Source organism: Leopardus geoffroyi, chromosome D1, assembly GCF_018350155.1.
Source record: "Leopardus geoffroyi isolate Oge1 chromosome D1, O.geoffroyi_Oge1_pat1.0, whole genome shotgun sequence".
Taxonomy (NCBI): Eukaryota; Metazoa; Chordata; class Mammalia; order Carnivora; family Felidae; genus Leopardus; species Leopardus geoffroyi.
The window spans coordinates 86,403,407-86,417,011 of record NC_059329.1 but is presented as its reverse complement, the minus strand read 5'-3'; the positions used below and the strand labels follow the sequence as shown (position 1 = coordinate 86,417,011).

Here is a 13,605-nt window from a genome sequence, read left to right as displayed (position 1 = left end):
GTTTGGCGTTCGTAGCACTTTCCTTCGCGCATATGTTGCGGACGGGCGGGAGGAGAGGACGACCTCGAGCCCGCTGAGGCGGCCGGTTACTCGCCCTGGATCTTAGCTCTGAACCCCAACTCTGACCCGCGTCCGTGGGGGAGGGGGTTGGTCGTGACGCATCTGCCCAGCCTCTCGGTGACAACCACACGTTCCACTTGTCGTTCTCATCATAAAGCTACAAGAATGGTCTTAGTCCCATTTTACAGCTGGCAAACTGAGGTCCAAGAAGGAACTGACCAACAACGGGACCAGGACTAGAACTGGCGTTGGCTGACTCCTGCCTGAGTGCTTGGCTCCACATGGGGACCACTGTGTCCCCAACCTAAGGGTCCCGTCAAAAAGTAAGGCACTTTCTTAATTTTGCCTCTCTATGTCCCAAAAGATGTTCTTCATTCTGTAGGACCTTTGCATATGATGTTCTTTTGAACCTTCTCCCCACTTCCTGCTATCACCCCCCATTTCCTCCAGTGGCTCCTTCAGATCTCAGGTCAAGTGTCACTTACCGGGAGCCTTCCCAGAATAGCATCATAGCCCTGATCACAGTTGTGACCAATTGATTGATGTGTGTGCTCCCGCCTTACCCCTAAGCTGTAAGTTGCCTGAGGACAGGAAGTGGGTGTCCACTTTTTGCTCTGCATAAGACCCCCAGTACAGAATAGGCACTTAAGAAATAATTGTGAATGAATGAGTAATTGAATGGATGAGTGAATAAATGAACAGGCTTTGTGAACTAGCACCTGCTTCCTCACCATCCAAAGATCAGCTGGTTGGGGGTAGGGGGAGGGCAGGTAATATAAGAATGAAGGGCTGTTTGGAAATTCTGGGCCTTTTCAACTGCAGCTTTTTATTAATTAAATGTGTCCTGTGGCTGTTCCCATCCTTCTCTTCACCCGCCTCTCTGTTGCCCTGTGACTGGAGACCCAGCCCTTCCTCTCCTGTTGACAGAATGGAGTCTTCCTTATGCTGATGAATGAAGTGACCCTTAATAAGATGCAACCAGGCCAGAAAAAGCCAAATGAGAAAGTTGGCAGCATTGTAAGTGGGTTTTCAGGGGGAAAGTGGAAAAATGGACATTGAAATGAATCCTTTAAGTCGCTTTTCTGACCTGCTTGGTGGGAGAGCTAGGGATTCCAGGACGTTGGAGAGCTTCCCAGATGGGAAGAATTCAGAAGCAACAAATATTTACTGATGTCTACTAGGTGCCAAAGGCTCCTTGGGGCTTTTTGACAAATAGCTCGAAAGACGCTTGGCACATTCAAGACGTCATTTGAACCTCCCCCAAACTGGGGGACTGAGGTTCATTGCCTTCCATTCTTCAGAAAAGGGAACAGAGGCTTGTGGAGTCAAATGGTTTTCATTGCTTTTTGAAAGATCCAAGCATGATTTTATTGGTGATTTTTTTTAAAAAACCTCTTACCATTCGCTGATGCTCGACATGCAGGTTGATAATTTTGGCTGCGTTTATAACCATTTCCCTGACTGGAAAAACGATTTCCTCCTTGAGAGGTCTCAGATTGACAGAGGCTGATGTAGCTCATTTACTGAATTCAGTAACTTGCAGTTCATTGAAAAGACTAATAGCAAGAAGTCCTTAACAGGACTAATAGCGATAGCTTCTTAGTACTCATCACTTATTGACTGAGTGGCGCTATTAAATTAACATGTCGAATACTTTATATACATTAGCTCACTTAAACTTCACAACTTCCAGTGAAGTGGGCACCATTTCAGCCCCCATTTTACGCATGAAGGAACTGAGGGTCCAAGAAGTGAAGTATCTTCCCCAGGACCAAGCACTCGTGAGTTACAGTCAGGATTCCAACCCAGACAATTCACCACTTGGTACTACCATGTTAGTAGTTTTCAGGCTCTTCTCCAAGGAACCCCAGGGTTCCACCCAGAGGTGAAGGAGTTTGAGGCAAAGGGACATGCGGCTGAGCAGTCCTGAAAGCCTAGTCCACTCCAGCCAGCTCTGTTCTTTTCCCCTAAGGCAAATCTGCATGATTTTGTTGGGCAAAGAATTTCCAGGGCCAAAAATATTTAAAAGTTGGGATGTAATAGACAATACTATTGGTCCCACAACTTCTAGAGATCCAATCTTGTCTCCCCTATGGATCACCCCACAGTGCCTGGCTCTGTGTCTCTGTAAATAAAAGGTGCATCGAATGAAATGTATCGGAGCATTTAAGGAATAGCAGTTCCACTGCACTTTATTCTTTGCTGCATTCAGAACTTCCGGGAGCATATGCAGCCATGCAGAAAAGACTTTTCCAGATCCACCTCCAGCTGGTGGTCATGGAGAGGACTTTGTGCAGGTCAGAGATGAGACTTGGTGGAAATGGCCTCAGAACCATGGCAGAGAGCACCTTGATTCTGTGGCTTCAGTTTGTTCCCAGGAATTTCCTGGAGCTATGGGGGGGAGGGGGTGTAGGAAAGGTCAACAACATTAGGATAGAGAAAATAGGAAGCCTTGGAGGCAGGCAAGAGGGCTGTGCTACCTGTAGAGAAGATAATGATTTTGCCTTTGGGTTATACTGAAGATTGAGGTACACATATACATACAATCAGCCTCCTGGCTGCCCAACCTATTTCCCTATCCCTACTTTTCTCCATCCATACCCACAATTTTTTGTGGTTAATGTCTTCAAGGTTACTCTTGATGTTTATTATGTATTCAAATCCCATTATATTCTCCAATGTTAGACACGTGGCAAAATTGGATATTAGCAAAAACAAAAACATAAACTAAAAACCATTAGCTAAAACTAAAATCAGATAAAGGTATGCATTAAAAATAAATGGTCAAGATGGAGAAGAGAGTTAGAATGCAGGTGTGCAGATGGTAACATTCTAAACAGTTGCTGTTGTTGAGCTTCCAAACTAACTCTGAGCTTCCTAGTGGCCAGAGTGCAAAGGGAAACACAATCCATTATATGATTCCAGTATTCTCTGAGGAGATGCTGAGCTTTTCTTGTAACCTAGAATAAAGAGAATTTTCTTGGGTGGGGCTTCATCTACTAAGAAATGTAGACTGTAATGTCCTCTACAAAAATCTTATGGTAAATTCAATGTAGTTTCCATTTCACAAGATGAGCTGACAACACACAAAATTGCACCTCTGTGAAAACAGTGCTTTGAAGGGCCATGGAGATAGGGTTTTGAAATTCCCTGAATGCAGAAATTAAAGACTGATTTTGTGGAGAAATAGACGGAACCACATGTCCTTCAAATAACACTCCCTAAATAGTGCTTCCCTCAGTAAGCTTGGGCTAGGACTTAGGCGGGAGGTAGTGGAAACTTTGAGTATGTGTACTGCATTTATTCATTAAGTGCAGGTCCAGCCTCAACCTTTCTATCCAGCCCATGACCAAATTTGCTGCTTACCCAGTGCTCACTCAGTGAACATTCTTCAAATCCAGAGAGAAAGATGAATAAGTTATATGAAGTGGACCTCACCCAAATACGTAGTTTTAAGTTCTTACAAATACAACTTGCACAGATCTTCTATAGGTGCCTCTCCTGCTGCTGCTTTTCCAGCTCCTGGTCCAAGCAAGGTCTGCCAGTCTGTTTAGACCTGGCCTTGGTATTTCTGGCTCATTTAGCCAGTGCACCATTCATCTGCAAAGAAGGAAGAGAATAAAGATGTCATCAATAATATTCCTACAGAGCCTCAACCAAGTTCTCCTAGCGTGGGAGGCAGTAATTTGTTCCCTGATATATGGGGATTGCTTTTCTTCGGTAGCTGAGACCCAATCAGTCTTCAGAGGTGGTTGTAATTAATAGGTAAGGAAGTGCAAATACATCTGAATTAATAGAGCCACTAGGTGTGACTAACTATAATATGATTACATGTGAAATTAACCCAGAGATCAAACTTAATCAATCCAGACTAATAACTGCCAGGACAACAATTTGTGCTTTTAGATGAGTTTACGTTGAAAGGAACTAAAGAAAATGAACTCTGTTAGAATGTAAAGGCTGTCTTTTTTTTTTAAAAAAAGTGTGAGCAGCCTACTAAGATTATAAATATGCATGTAGATGGTATTAATGTCTAGATGTCAGATAACCAAACCATTATTTGTATTGACAAGTGAGAGTAAACAAAATTAGAAAATCAGAAACTAGGAAAGAGGAGCACACATTTTTTAAAAGATTTTTCTTTTTAAGATTTTTCTTAAAAAGAAATGGGTGAAATGAAAAAGAAATGGGTGAAAAGAAAGAATTTCTTTTCTTAAAAGAAAAAGATTTTTCTTTTTCTTTATACCCAACGTGGGGCTCAAACTCAGAATCCTGAGATCAAGGGTCACATGCTCTGTCGACTGAGCCAGCCAGGCTTCTCAAGAGAAGCACAAATGTAAAAAGTGAAGCTGAGGGGTTTCTGGGTGGCTCAGTTTTGTAAGCGTCCAATTTCAGCTCAGGTCATGATCTCACGGTTCATGATTTCGAGCCCCACGTCCGGTTCTGTGCTGACAGCTCAGAGCCTGAAGCCTGCTTCGGATTCTGTGTCTCCCTTTCTCTCTCTCTCTCCGCCCCTCCCTGGCTCTCTCTCTCTCTCTCTCTCTCTCCTGGCTCGCACTCTGTCTCTCTCTCTCTCTCTCTCAAAAATAGATAAACATTAAAAAAAAACTTTTTTAAGTGAAGCTGAATCTGTATCTCCCAAATGCTGTAACTTTTATTATTTATTAATCTGATTCCAATAACTTTAAAAAATTACTAGATAATATTTCACCCATAGAATATACAATCTATAAAGAGCAAGATCGTAAAGAGCCATACATTTACAACTCTGCTTCATCAACAAATGCAGTGCATTGCATCTTGATGGCAAACCTTCCTCCTCCACCCCCACCCCAGAGGCAAAGGCTACCCTGACTTTAGTGTTTTGCTATGGAGGTAGATGATATGGCCAGCCCCAACTCTTCACCCCTCACTGTAGCCACACCTTTTTGCACGTAACTTTGCAGAGCCCTCTCACTGCGGATAGTGCGCAATTCCCTCTTTTCTTCTCTATTTGGTCACATAACCTTCTTTGGCCGAGAGAAAGAAGCAGAAGTGATGTCAGTTCTAAGCCCAGGCCTCAGTAGTCTTTCTGTGTTCCCACTTGCCTTTTTGCACCTTTTCCATGACCATAAACAAACAAACAAACAAATATTCTTGGACTGTCAGTCAAGGAGAAGGACGGAAGACCCGTGGAGCAGAGCGGAGTTGTCCCAGCACGGCCCAGCCTGCATCAGCCACCCCCCAGTTCCAGGAGAGTAAATGGTTGTGGCTGCAAGACGCTGAATTTTAAGGTGAGTCCTTCTACAACGCTTTTTGTGGCGATCGCTAACTTCCACACATATTCTCTTTTCTTTATAGTTTTCTTACAGATATGCCCTTGAACATATTGTTTCAAACAATGAAAACATGTGTTTTCAAACCTTGTATAAAAGGTACAACACTGTTGAATTCTTTTGCATAGCTGGCATGAGGATTTTATTTATTTATTTTTTCAATATATGAAATTTATTGTCAAATTGGTTTCCATACAACACCCAGTGCTCATCCCAAAAGGTGCCCTCCGGCATGAGGATTTTAAAGGTACAAGTCAGTGATTGCAAAGAGTCCTAAATCAGCCAAGAGTTTATAAAATTACAGTCGTAAGCAGGTAAACAGACTTTCAAATGGGCATTCTGCCAAGGAGCAGGTCCGGCCAGATCAACATAAACAGTCAAAGCCACACACAGATGATAATGCTGTTGGGCAAAACAGCAGAGAGAATGTAGACCGAGACCTCCATTTGTGAGTGCATTCCATCCGAGGGAGACTGTGGAGTCGGGCAGACCCATTTCACAGCCTTACACCCTCCTTTTTCACTGTAAATTTGAGCAGGTAGTTTATACTCGTGGAGGCTCAGTTTTGCCATCTGAAAAACAGATAATAATGTCCCCCAGCAGAACACCGTTCATTCACTCACCCCTTTGAAACCAGAGCTTTCGATTCTAACTTTTATAAAGGGGATGAGAGTTGATGAAATGAGGCGATGGGATGGAAAGGAAGAGGAACTCTTTTTCTTCTGAGGCACGGAGGATTTGTGAATCAAAGGAGAGGCGCCTGAAGAATGTCCAGCTGACATCATGTCCCTTCTCAGTGAAGAAGACCAAGTCATCTGCAGGTTCCAGTGCATCAGAGTCAATGTCCTGTGGAGACAGCTGTGAACAGCCGGAGGAGAAAAAAGCCATTCAACTGCTTTGTGTTAAGAGATCTTTAAATACTTAGAGACTACATAGTATATTAGATTATGTAATGATTTCAGGGGGTTGTTAGCTCAACACTCCAGTTTTACACATGTGAGAACTGAGGTCCAGAGGGAGCAAATCTTGATAAAATCATACAATGAATTAGGGCACATCTGAGATTTGAATGTGGGCCTTCTGCTTCCCATTCATTCTGGGGCTTATTCATTGCCATTTGTTTCTAGAACCTCTAAACTCCCTTTTGAGGAATGGGATGTGTAGTTGTCATATCACCATCCCTTTTAAGACTGGGAAAGCCGGTTCACAGTAGTCTTTCCTCATAAATTTCATTGCGTGAGACTTTAAATTTTGTTTTTAATGTTTATTGAGAGAGAGAGCACAAGCAGGGGCGGGGACAGAGAACGAGAGGGAGACACAGAATCTGAAACAGGCTCCAGGCTCTGAGCTGTCACCATAGAGTCCAACGTGAGGCTTGAACTTGGGAACAGTGAGACCATGACCTGAGCTGAGGTTAGACGCTCAACTGAGCCACCACTTTAACCAAGGTTTTGCTTTTGTCTAAACTCTTATCTCCCATTCTCTCTCGATTCTTCTTCAACCAGGCTTTCATCCTACCACCTACTTAGCAGCTCCTGTGAAGGGCCACTAAGACCACCTGCCATGTTGCGAAGTTCAGCTGTCAGTTATCAGTCTTCAACTTAAGTTGTTGACAACTCCTCTTAGGCATAGTTGATCCCTCTTTACTCCTTAAAATACCATTTTCACCATGCTCTCCTGAATCTCTTCCTACCTCATCGGCTGCTCCTTCTCAGGCCCTTTGATATTTTATTTGTATGTCCCTGCCCTTATGTCACTGGAGTGCCCCAGGTCTTAGTTCTTGGAACTTTTTATCTAAACTCACTTCGGTGATTTCATCCAGTTGTGTGTCTTTATTTTTTTTTTAATTTTTTAATGTTTATTTTTGAGAGAGAGACAAGTGTGAGCAGGGGAGGGGCAGGGAGAGAGGGAGACACAGAATCTGAAGCAGGCTCTGAGCTGTCAGCACAGAGCCTGACATGGAGCTCGAACTTGGAAACCACGAGATCATGACCTGAGCCGAAGTCAGACGCTTAAGCAACTGAGTCACCCAGGCGCCCCACAGTAGTGTGTCTTTAAATACTATGTACATGCTGATGAATTTCAAATTTTTATTTTCAGACTGCATCACTACCCAGAGCTCCAGATTTATATATCCACATGCTCAATCAACATCTCTACCTGGATGTGTAAAAGATTTCTTAAACTTACTTCCAAAAGCTCCCCTACCTCTTTCTCCCCAGATGTGTGCTTCCCATAGTCTTTTCTAGCTCAGCAAATGGCAATTCCACACATTCAGCTGCCCAGTTCACAATCCTTGAAGTATCTTTGACTTCTATCATTCTCTCACACCTCACATGCAGTTTATTAGATGCATCTTTAAAATATGTCCAGGATCGGGGCTCCTGGGAGGCTTGGTTGGTTAAGTGTCTGACTCTTGATCCCAGCTCAGGTCTTCATCTCTGGGTCGTAGGTTCAGGTCCTGTGTTGAGCTCTATGCTGGGCATGAAGCCTAACTTTCAAAAGATGTGTATAGGGGCACCTGGGTGATTCAGTTGGTTAAGCGTCCAACTCTTGGTTTCGGCTCAGGTCATGGTCTCATGTTTGGTGGGTTCAAGCCCCACGTTGGGCTCTGTGCTGATGGTGGAGAGCATGCTTGGGATTCTCTCTCTCTCCCTGTCTCTCTCTCTGCCTCTCCTCCACTTGCTCTCTGTCTCTCTTGAATGAATAAATAAACTTAAAAACAAATTTTAAAAAAATGTGTATACACACACATACGTATATATGAATATATATCAAGAATCTCACCATCTCTTGCCATCTCTACCACCACCATCTTGGTCCAAGCTTCCATTAACTTGCACTTGGATTATTCCAACAGCTGCCAGTTTGGCCTTCCTTGTTTCATCTTGCCCAGTGGTCTCTTTATTTTATTTTATTTTATTTTATTTTATTTTATTTTAATTTTTTTTTTCAACGTTTATTTATTTTTTGGGACAGAGAGAGACAGAGCATGAACGGTGGAGGGGCAGAGAGAGAGGGAGACACAGAATCGGAAACAGGCTCCAGGCTCTGAGCCATCAGCCCAGAGCCTGACGCGGGGCTCGAACTCCTGGACGGCGAGATCGTGACCTGGCTGAAGTCGGACACTTAGCCGACTGCGCCACCCAGGCGCCCCCCCCCAGTGGTCTCTTTAAAACGTTATCCAGAGAAAGCTTATAAAACAAGTGATCTCATGCCATACTATGCCACTTTTCTGCTCAAAATCCTCCAATGGCTCCTCAGTTCTCCCCAGATAAAGCCTAGGAACCAAGGCATTGCATAGTCAGCAGCAAGGTACCTCTGACTCAGCCACCACTTTCCCAGTCACAAACATCCTCTGCTATCCCTTTCTATGTGATCACACTAAATATACTGTTCAGCAGTTTGCTTGAACTTAACACCATACCTTGACAACCTTTTCACATTGGCACCGTTAACGCCATCCTTTTTAACAGCCTTTATTAGCAAAGGAATATGTTTATGATATAGTACTTAAGGGACAGAAACACTTAAGGAACTATAACCTTAAGTATGCGCAAAATTGAAAAAAATCTAGAAATAAAGATACCAAAATGTTAACAATGTTTGTGACCAATTGATAAATTTGCATTTTTCCATCTGCTTTTTACTGCTTTTCTTTCCTTTACAAATTCTCTACAAAATAATTACATAAACTCACAAAATGATTAAATACAAATGTGTATGTGGGGGGCGGGGGGGAAGACTAGAAAATACCCATTGACAAGAAGATGGACAAATGCATTTTGATATATGCCCACAATGGAAACAATTCAGCAATAATGAGGAAGGACCTACTGATATACATGCCATGGATGTCTCTCAAAAACATCAGGTAATTGAAAGAAGGGATACATGAAACAATTGCTCTTGGATGATTCAATTTATGTAACGTTCTAGAACAGGCCAAATTACTCTATAGCGACAAAAAGCAAATCAGGGGTCACCTGGGGCTGGGGTGTTAGGGTTGACTGCAAAAGGGCATTAGGGATTTGGGGAGGATAATGCTGATTTTCGTTATCTTGATTGTGATGCTTACATGGGTATATACACTTGTCAAAACTCATCAAACTGCACACTTAAATTGGAAGCATTCGTTGTACATAAATTTTATCTCAATAACTTGGTTTAAAAAGAAAGCAGCAAGCTAGAAAGGAGTGTACAAAAATGGCAATCTTTATTAGAATAGTGATGGAATATGGGGGTGTGTGCTCTATAATGTCATATGAAGGTATGAGAGCATACAGGAGAAAAAAAATTTGTCAAAGGCGAGCTGAGGAATTCTCCAGGAAAATAACTTGCTTTTAAAACTCAAGTTCCAGGGTGCCTGGGTGGCTCAGTCAGTTAAGCGGCTGACTCTTGGTTTGGCTCAGGTCATGAGCTCAAGGTTTGTGGTTTGCAGCCCCACATTGGGCTCCACACTAACAGCGTGGTGCTTGGGATTCTGTCTCTCCCTCTCCCTCTCCCTCTCCCTCTCCCTCTCCCTCTCCCTCTCCCTCTCCCTCTCCCTTGGTCCCTCCTGGGCTAGTGCTTTCTCTCTCTCAAAATAAATAAATATACTTAAAAAAAACTCTCAAGTTCCTTGAAGAGCCGTTTTGTGAAAAGATCTCTCTTAGTGTTCCTTCCCTTTGGTGCAGGAGTGAAACAAACACAACCAAACTGCCCTGCAGAATAAAGGATTTGGAGGAAGCAGGTGAAGAGCCCAGGAACAACAAAACAACAACGACGACAACAACAACAGCTTGGAAAGAAGTGCAAGGAGGAGGCAGAAAGACGGATTCTGCCAAGATGAGAAAAGGTAGGACCTGGAGGAGGAGAGAGCCTGGGAGACGTCCCTGGCAATGGGCGCTGCTAAGAGACTGAAACAAAGGAATGTCTAGTGTTCAACTTTAAGGGGTTTGCCATTCGTGACTGCTGAATCACTCGTAAAACTTTCCCACACATAACTCCTTGCCGGGGTTATCAGAGGAAAGGATCGACCATCTCTCGTGTGGAATGCAGGGGTAAGGGAACAGGTGAAACATGCCAAGTGAGACGAGCAAGAATTTGGTGGAGGAATCAGAGCAAAGGCATCCAATAGAGATGTATCCAAACACACACATCCCCAGACGCCAGAGGGAGGATGCCGGGTTTCCCCTTGCACCCAGGATGAGTATTCAAGTTATTTTCATTCAAGTACAACTTCTCATCTTCAGGTAGATTGGAGTCAAGGGGACAACCTGACACCAAAGACTCCTTGATCTTTGTCCATTTAGTTAGATTAAGACTTAAATCCTTTTTTTGGAAACAGGGCTAAATGGGTTTCTTTTGAAGTTTTCAGAGTTTGTTAAGAATGAAAGTAATTCACATTGGAAAAAGAAAATCATTTTCAGCAGAGCTCCTCTTCGGGAGAGTTCCATATAGAGTCAGAAGGAATAAGCTGGTCTGCACTTTGGAGTAATAAGAACTAACCTTAGCTGAGTACTTACGATATGGGAGGTCCTGTTCTGAGTCTTTTGCAAGTATTATATCATTTCATTTTCACTAGAATCTCTATGAGGTAGATGCCATTATTACCCCTACTTTATAGATGAGAAAACTGAGGCTCATGGAGGTTGAACCATTTGCTCAAAGTCACAGAATTAGTGTGTGTTGGAGTTGGGGTTTTATCCCCGAGTGTTGAAAAATCCCCTGCAGGTAGAGGGCAGTGTATGCTACTGGCATCCAGTGGGTAGATACCACAAATACTGATAAACATTCTACTATGCACATGACATCCCCCACAACAGAGAGTTATCCAGACCCAAATGTCAACTGCTTGTAAACCCCACACTATGCCTCAGATCAGTTAAGAGGTGTGTGTGTGTGTGTGTGTGTTTCGATCCTTCCCCCTACAAAAGGCATGATGCACCAATACTGTTGGTTACTTCCTTAAAAGAAGGTGGGCCAGGTTAAGTGCAGAGGGTTTGTTTTACTGAGAGGGCTATGCAAATTAGGAGCCAGAGCTGAATTGTTTAGGACAATAGAGGAGCAAAGGAGCATTTTGTGCTAGAAGGGTGGCAGTGGAAAAAGGCCATAGGTGATGGTGAGAGAGAAGGCCACTGAGGAAGGACACATCCATGCAGTGGAGATTTGGGACCATTTTGCTGTAAGGGATGCATGTAAGCCTTGTCTTGCAGCTCTCCAGCAACACTTTATTAATCTGAATTGCTTGATAATGTTTTGCACAATGGATTTTCTTTGGAAGGAATGAAAAGAAATGCAGAGGTACATGCCCCTGACATACACATCACAGAGTATAACAGGCTGCTTGCTCGTGGGGGTCATGGAAGTTACACACCCCAGTCACTTCTATAGCATGCTTGAGAGGGTGACAACCACAGGTCATCCATATCCCTAGCACTATCTATACAATTCTGGACCAGCTCTTTCACTCCACAGCTACCTCCTGATGACCCCAGATTTCTGTCTCCAGCCCAGACCTCGCTTCTGAGCTGCAGACCTTTTATCCAGCTTCTCCTGGATATCTCCACTGACTTCTCAAAAATCAGCGTTTCCAAACCTCAACTCATGACTTATCCCTCTCTTCTTCCCCCTGATTCCCGCCTTCCTGGTTGTTGGAATTACCCTGCAATTGTTTTTGAGTCAACAACCATCAGATTCCCAACTCTACCTCCCAACATCTTCCCCATCCAATCACCTAATCCCTCTCCAAAGTATCCCTTGACTGTGGCCCCTTTCCCACCCACAAATCCCACAAACGCATGTCTGTTGTGATTAATATTCAACAGCAAAGTGGAGGGGCTGAAACACAGTTCCTCCAAATCAATATCTGGGGCTCTTTCTGCCTCCAGCTTTATAAATGACCCAGAAAAAAAAAGAACAAATGTAAATTCATGGTGAGTGCTGATGATACAGAATTATGTGGCAAGCTGGGGCGGAGGGCAAAGAGCAGGGAAGATTCATCATGACTTAGATCAGCTCAGCAATTGAGCTGACACATGGCCAATTAAGTGTGTTCATGGGAGGCACCAGAGAAGTCTGCAGTGAGGCCCACAGAAAGAAGGCAGGCATGGACACGCTGCTTCAGAACCAAATCTCATCGCCTCGCCTAGAGAGGGAACCTCAACTCCTGACACACGAAGGAACAGAGTTGAGAGAAGCTTGGGCCCACCAGTCCCAGGCAGGGATGCCTCCCCCACCCCCACCCCCGCCCCCGCCCCCATCCTTTCTAATGTCGGTGCAAGTGTAAGTTTTCTTAAGGATTTTTTCCCCATTATTGGGCAAATGTGCCATTTGGATTGCAGATTTTATTGAGCTAGAAAGGTCCTCAGAGGTCACCGGTGCTGAGGTTCCCAACAGTGGATTATGAACCTCTGGGGAACCCTGGAGCCGTTGCAAGAGATGCTCAAACCCACATTTACATTATGCCTGACTGTGGGCTGAATCAACCAGTGAGGCTTAATCTTGGCGCCATGGATCTATCCGTAGGCATTCGTGGTGGACTTGAGGCCTTTATGAACCTTCTGAAATTGACTGCAAATATTTTTATATGTATGTGCATTTGACATTTTTCTAGGAAAAAGGACTGTTGCATTTTATTACCATCCTACTCAAGTAAACTTTCTACCCAAGTGAATACCATGTATAAATCTTTTAAAAATATATTAGATTTTGTTATTAATACACTACAAATTCATTTAAAGCATTGAGTTAAAAAAAAAGAGCAGTTTTTTGTTATTGTGTATTTTTCTCAAAGGATTATTAGCACAATACATGATGATCATGAGAGTCCTTTTGTTATTTTTATAAAAAGAACTCCTCACAAAATGCATAACTGATAAAGGGCTTGAATTCATCATATATAAAGAGCTCTCTCACCTCAATAATAAGAAAGGATTCCATTTGCATGGCATTCTGGGAAAGCAAAGACTTTAAAAGACAGGAAGCAGGTCAGTGGATGCCAATTCAGGGTGGGGGCATGGGGAGGGATTCACTGCAAAAAGACATGAGCAAACTTTTTGGGGGGATGGAAATGTTCTGTATCTCATGTGTGGTAGCGGCTAAATGCACACATTTGTCAAAACTTATCAAATTTGATACCTAGAGTGAATGCTTTTATGTAAATTAGGCTTTAATAAACTGGACTTAAAAGTAAAGAAAGTCCTTGTATTTGAAAACCTATCAATTTAGTCCGATCATTTTGTGTGTG

General features: G+C 43.2%; 1 long non-coding RNA gene across 1 annotated transcript in view; it reads left to right on the top strand.

Moving 5' to 3' along the window:
• Positions 1 to 12,308, top strand: part of LOC123601544 — a 115,224-nt gene extending 102,916 nt beyond the window's left edge. The window contains exon 3 of the long non-coding RNA XR_006714154.1: positions 10,052 to 12,308. This is a non-coding gene — a long non-coding RNA (uncharacterized LOC123601544). The remainder of the gene's footprint in view (positions 1 to 10,051) is intronic.
• Positions 12,309 to 13,605: the final 1,297 nt, after the last annotated feature.